Source organism: Bubalus bubalis, chromosome 20 (genome assembly GCF_019923935.1).
Source record: "Bubalus bubalis isolate 160015118507 breed Murrah chromosome 20, NDDB_SH_1, whole genome shotgun sequence".
NCBI classification, from domain to species: Eukaryota; Metazoa; Chordata; class Mammalia; order Artiodactyla; family Bovidae; genus Bubalus; species Bubalus bubalis.
In genome coordinates this window covers 54,650,485-54,657,952 of record NC_059176.1, presented here as the reverse complement: position 1 = coordinate 54,657,952, position 7,468 = coordinate 54,650,485, and positions in this window count along the sequence as shown.

Genomic DNA, 7,468 nt, shown 5'->3' with positions numbered 1-7,468 from the left:
TCCGCGAAGTGAGAAAATGCCATAATGAGTAGCAACAGAAGACCCCAGCAGGGTTCCAGAGTGCTGAGATTTCAACCCGTGTGCACAAATGCCAAAATTCATAAGCTCACCAATATGAAACATTTGTCTGCTCTTTTGAAAGATCATGTTCAAAGTTTAAGAACTTAATTAGAAGACAGATGAACTAGTTTTCAGACCTCAGAAGTATAAATTCTCAAATCAAGTAAATTAGATTCACTCCAACATGAATTTTCAAGTGAAATAAATATGAACTCAATAGGATAGCTTTGCCATTAAACATACACATTATACAGAGGGGGTTCTTGCCATACCACCTTCATACAGTCTGGGTATCCTGAATACTTCCCTGTCATTTCTCCAACCTGTGCCCACCCTTCCCCATTCTGCTTTGCAGGGCTGGAAGTCTGCAGGTTACACCTCTCAGAGTCTCTCACCTGCTGGCATCCTGTTCGGTTCTTCTCATAGTGGGCACTGACAAGAGATCAGAAGACAACAGGGCCAGAGAGGTCTTCTGCTCTGATTCCAACAGAGTGGCAGTTGCTAGAGATGGCTACGTGTTTTCCAGATTATTCCAGATTATTTCCAGATTATTCCAGAATCTGGCAGCCCCAGATGATTCCAGACCCAGTCTCTGGGGCATCTTCAGTAGATTCAAAACTGACTTCTGTAGCGTTTTCAGCAGCTCCTCTCCACTGAAGAAGTGAATGCAAATCCTCATTTGGGTATTATCTCCTTTTCCTTTTTACTCATTCTATGTCCCCTGACTGATTCAGGCTATCCAACCTCTGTGAGTTTTAATTTCCTCCCTTCTAAAATTGAGCTAATAAAATTTGCTGGAGAAGAGGGTGAGAAATTAAGACATTTAGAAATCCTAGGCTCTAAAAAGATAATAGAGACTTTCTTTGTGTAATTGAATTTTTTTAAGTAATTACAAACAAAGAAGTGTGAAGAAATTCATAAAAATTCTGGTTTCTAGCATAGGACATTAATAACATTTTTAATATAAAAATATGGGTGCCCCTGCGCTTCTGGTTGAAGATAGATAACAAAAGAAGGGAGCAGCAGAGGTTGAGATGATTAAATAGCGTCACCGACTCAGTGGACATCAATTTGAGCAAACTCCAGGAGATAGTGGAGGACAGAGGATCCTGGCGTGGGGTCTCAAAGAATCAGACATGATAAACGACTGGACGACAAAAACAATTGCATACCTTGTCACTTATTGTGTATCTAGCACTTATTGTGTATCTAGCACTTAAAATTTCTATCTTTTAGGGTTATTTTGATGATCAGCAGTAAGGTGTATGAAGCACGTAGCACAGTGCCTGGCCTGTAAGCTAAATACATGGCAGCTATGATTTTTCTCATTGCAACCATTTTAACAACAACCATATCTTCTTAATACCTCCTGTACCTTCTAATATCATTACTATTATTATATCTCAGATTGTATCCTCATTATGCCTCCACACAGCTAAGATTGGTGATCTCAGGAAGCCTCAAATAGAGACTGCATAGGTAATAAAAACTGAAATCTCTCTTGATTCTCCAGAATGTGTTACAAACCATAAACAGGAAAGCTGACACTCTTCCCAGTAAAATATATTTACATAACCTACTTAATCCTAAAAAGAAATAAACTAACATTTACTGTTGCCTATTAAACAACAGACAGTTTGTTAGGTGCATTTATCTGGATTCTCTCATTTAGCCTCGTTAAATTAACTAAGTAGAAGATGATTTACCTTATTAATTAGATGAACATAAACAAAGACAATGAATATCATCTGTCTTAATTAACAAGTGAGTATATATCACGTTAGGAAGAGACTTATTTCTGTAACCAAGATTTATTGCACACCTGCTGTGTACCAGGAACTGTATTAGAAACTAAGAAATGGAATTTAAAATAAAAAGACACACTGGAAACTAACCCCCCACTCCCAATTGCTTGAGTAGGGACTGCCAAGAGCACACAGCCTCAGTCAAAAGGAGCAGTTTGGGGAATTCCCAGGTGGTCCAGGGGTTAGGATGTCAGGCTCTCACTGCCGAGATCCTGGGTTCAGTCCTTGGTCAGGGAAATAAAATTCCACAAGCCCAGCTAAATAGCCAGGGTAAAAAAAAAAAAAATAATGGAGCAGCCTCATGCAGAAAAGCCATAGAGGATCCACCTCTCCCCAGGGTGTGCATTCTTGCGAAATCATTTCAGTTATGTCTGACTCTGTGTGACCCTGTGGATTGCATCCCACCAAGCTCCTCTGTCCGTGGGATTCTCCAGGCAAGAATAAAGGAGTGAGTTGCCATTTCCTCCTCCAGAGAATTTTCTCAACCCAGGGATGGAACCCGTATCTCTTATGTCTCCTGCATTGGCAGGTGGGTTCATTAACTCTAGCACCAGGAAGCCTCTCCCCAGGGCAGCCTCCGCCAATGACTGATATGTGGGTACAAGAATCCCAGCCCCGTGCCTTAAGGCAGGGCAACTCTGTGATGCTATTCACAGTCCAGGGCTCCGCACGGATCAGGGTGAGGCAAGACAGCAGGGCAGTCACATCACCTTTGTTTGGTTTCTCCCTGTCCCGCATCCTTCCATGGCTCTCAGGTTCTTCCCAGGAGCATTCCTTTAATAACTCCCTTGAATAGAATCTCCATCCCAGGCTCTGATTCCAGGGAGCCTTGTCTCATCCTGCCCTCAAGGAGCTTTTTGCCTAGAAGAGAAACATACCTATAAACATTCAAACTGAAAATAAATCTTAACATACAGTCACAAATGCAAATGTACCAAAAACTGCCGGTGCACAAAGATAAAGAAGCTTGACAGAATCCTTGCTCATCTTCATCCAGATGGTATTTGGGTGAAAGCAAGATAAAATTCACCCAGAATTCAAGTACACTAAGGCATATGCTCTAGAACAAGATCAACAAGCTTTTTCTTAAAGAAAGTGATAGTCACTCAGTCATGTCTTTACAACCCATGAGCTGTAGCCCACCAGGCTCCTCCGTCCATGGAATTCTCTAGGTAAGAATGCTGGAGTGGGTAGCTATTCCCTTCTCCAGGGGATCTTCCTGACCCAGGGATCAAACCCACTTCTCCTGTGTCCCCTGCATTGGCAGGTGAGTTCTTTACCTTCTGAGCCAACAGAAGCCCTTGTCTTATAGAACAAGGTAGGAAACATTGTTAAGTTTTCTGGACCAAGAGGAGAAATTGAATATATTTTATAGGTACTTATCAGATCAGATCAGATCAGTCGCTCAGTCGTGTCCGACTCTTTGCAACCCCATGAATCGCAGCACGCCAGGCCTGCCTGTCCATCACCAACTCCCGGAGTTCACTCAGACTCACATCCATCGAGTCAGTGATGCCATCCAGCCATCTCATCCTCTGTCGCCCCCTTCTCCTCCTGCCCCCAATCCCTCCAAGCATCAGAGTCTTTTCCAATGAGTCAACTCTTCGCATGAGGTGGTCAAAGTACTGGAGTTTCAGCTTTAGCATCATTCCTTCCAAAGAAATCCCAGGGCTGATCTCCTTTAGGATGGACTGGTTAGATCTCCTTGCAGTTCAAGGGACTCTCAAGAGTCTTCTCCAACACCACAGTTCAAAAGCATCAATTCTTCGGCACTCAGCCTTCTTCACAGTCCAACTCTCACATCCATACATGGTCACAAGCAGCTGAGTAGATTTGGTCTAAAGGCATATCCAGAACAGAGCTTTTCAAACATCATTGTGCATAGTAACTACCAGAGACTCTTGTGAGAACACAAGATTCTGATCCACCAGGTCTAGGGGTGGTTCCTAAGGATCTGAATTTCTAAGATGCTTCTGCTGATGCTGCTAGTCTGCAGACTGCACTTTGATTAACAATTCTCCTAGAGAGACCAGGATGGGAAAAAATTGTAGTTAGGAACCAAGGAAGCAATGGAAAGGGCTCCAGGCTCAAGTCAGAGGGAGTACAAATAATTTAATTAACAGATATTTATTGTCAACTCATTGCAAATCACTGCTCTAAGCACTGCAAAAGGGAGAGGTCTAGCTTCTGCAGTCATCAGTGTACATTGTCAAAAAGTCAGCTGGAAGATAATGCAGCAGAGATTACCCACTTGGGTAATCGGTTGCGGCAGAAAGGGTCAACAGTCTGGCAGAAATAGGATAGATCAAAGGTTGGAATAAACGAAGCCAGAGGAACTCAAATGCAGATGCTTCAGAGGTGGGCCAACGACACAGGGCTTCAAACTCCAGTTCAACCCTTAACTCTGGGGTCTAACGTGTGTCAGCTTATGACTCTGAGCCTCAGATATCCAACCTGATAACGCAGTCGTTGTGACAATTAAGTGAGACAGTGTATACGGAGGCACCTGGCACAGACCTGCTGAGTGAAGCCCTTCTCTTCCCCTGGTAAAGATGATGGCATGGTCACCTGTTGTGAGACGTGCAAAGATGGGACCAGGGATTTTAAGAGAGGATTGCAAGTCATGCTTTTTTATATTTATGAATTTATAAACTCTCTCTGGAAGGATCTTTAATAAGTTGATAACTGATGGCATCTGGGATAGGGACAAAGGTGAGGGACAAGGACAAGAGGTAAAATTTTGTACTATACATCCAGACTCTGTTCCATGTACGTGTATTGCTCATTTATAAAAAGGAATCTCCCAATGATCAACACATGATCTATAAAATCATGCATGGGTAAAAAAACCCACTTACGTTGTGAGATAGTCCACATGGATTTAAATGTAACAGAGAAGGAAAATTTTATCAACAGAAGTACAGAATTACAACCAATGCTTAAGAAACTACCACTTGCCTAGATTTAATGATGTATCTCAGAATAGTCACAATTATCTGAAAAAGAAAAACTATTAAATAGTTCTCCCTTTTCCAACTATGTAGCCTCTATGAGTCTAAATTTTTTCAAATAAACTGAAACAACTTATCACAAACACTGAACACGCAAAGGTTATGACACTCCAGCTGTCTTTAATTTAGTCAGATATTAAAGAGATTTGCAAAAAGGTAAAACTGCAACCTTTTTTTTAACAAGTATTTTGTTTTGGGAAAATATAGCTAAATATTCCATAAAAATCTTATTTATAGAATGTTTTCATAGAATGGGCCATTATAGAATGGACTTATTAATGTTACTTTGAATAGATTTATAAGTAAATGTAAAAATTTCAAATTTTCATTGCTAATGCTGTAAGCATCAATAGATATCACCCACATTACAAAGCTCTTTGGGACTGTCATTTTGGGGAGTAAAAGGTATCCTATAAAGAACAGTCTCGTGGTTGCTAAGGGAGAGGGGCTTGGAGGAGTACTGGAGTGGGAGATTGGGGCTAGCAGATGTAAACTCTTCTATAAAGAGAATAGATAAACAACAAGGTCCTTCTTTATAGCACAGAGAACTGTACTCAGTATCCTACGATAAACAATATGGAAAAGAATATTTTAAAAAGAGAATATATGTATAAAAAATGGAATATTTCTTTCTCTTTCTCACACACACAACACACACACACACACACACACATACACACTGACCTGCTGAGTTGATCAACAGTACACATTTGTGAATGAAGTCTATTGACAATAGATTTGAGTGAGGACAGTCTTCAGCGTGTGATTGAATTTCTGTCCAGGAAATCAGAAAACTGTACTCGGGAGCCTACTTTGCCTTTTATTTCTAAACATTACCATTTATTTCTAAACATTATTTCTAAACATTACCATAACCAAGAAAATTCATTAAAACTTTTCCAGAAGGCTATGGAAGATACAGTTCTTTGGTTCATTCGGCATGGGTTCCAACCTTATTCTTCCTTAACTTTTTTGCTTAAAAAAATTGATTTTCCAATATTGTATTGGTTTTTAGCCTCCAATTAAAATAAATAAATAAAAAAGAAAGAAAATTAAAAAATTGATTTTCCAGCCTCTCTTAGAGCTAGAGGGCGCTGTGTAACAGAGTTCTGGCCATTGAAACACAAGCATCAAGTTACTAGTGTTGCCTCTTCCCTTCCAGTCTTCTGTCTGTTATGCTGGCTTGATGCCTAGAGATCCTGCAGCCATTCTGTAACCATGAGGATGAGAGCCACATGCTGAGGGCATGAAGTAGAAAGTCAGGAAGGGCCTGGGCTACAGCAGCATTGGCGACCTGCCACTGAGCACCACCTTTGCTCTTCTTCCATAAAAAATTCCTTACTTACTTAGGCTAGTTTGTATTAGTTACAATTAAAATCAGCTCTTAATATATAAAGAAAAGGAGCCAAGTTCAAAGAACTTTCTTCTCTTCTTCAGAGAAGAAAGAGATCCATGAGAAATGTGGATGATAAAGAAAATCCATTTCAGAAGGATAATATCAGAATAGCTGCATTTGAAATACATATGTATATTTCAAATATATATATATTTCACATATATATTCACATATATATTTCAAATGCAACTATTCATATATGAATGAAATAGTGCCATTTGCAGAGGCATGGATAGATCTAGAGATTATCATACAGAGTGAAGTAAATCAGAAGGAGAAAAACAAATATCATATAATATCGCTTATATGTGAAATCTAGAAAAACGGTGCAGATGAACTTACTTGCAAAGCAGAAATAGAGACACAGATGTAAGAGAACAAACTTATGGAAGGAAGAGGGATTGGGATGAACTGAGAGACTGGGATTGACATATACACACTGCTGAGGATAAAATAGATAACTAATGAGAATGTACTGTATAGTACAGGGAGCTCTACTCAATGCTCTGTGGTGACCTAAATGGGAAGGAAAGCCAAAAAAAGAGGGGATGCTGGGAAATCCCATGGACAGATGAGCCTGGTGGGCTACAGTCTATGGGATCTCCAAAGAGTCAGACAAGATTTAGTGACTCAACAGCAGCAAAAATGTGTACATATAACTGGTTCACTTTGCTAACACAACATTGTAACGCAACTATACCCTAATAATAAATACCTTAAATTTAACAAAAAAACAAAAATATGTATTTATATGTATACAGATAGATAGATAGATAATCAATATATTTGGAGATATATAGAATCTATCTCCCTCTCTTATTTTTGTGATACATAAACACAGCCCTCTAAAGCAAAGTAAACACAGACATAAAAAACAGACTTTTGGACTAAGTGGGAGAAGGTGAGTGTGGTATGGTTTGAGAGAATAGCACTGAAACATGTTTATTACCACACGTAAAACAGATGACCAGTGCAAGTTCGATGCATGAAGCAGGGCACCCAAAGCCGGTGCTCTGGGACAACCTGGAGGGATGGGGTGGGGAGGGAGGTGGAGGGGGCTTCAGGGTGGGGAGACAAGGATGCCTATGGCTGATTCATATTGATGTATGGCAAAAACCTTCACAATGTTGTAATTATCCTCCAATTAAATAAATAAATTTAAAAATAAATAAACACAGCCCTTCAAACAAATATAT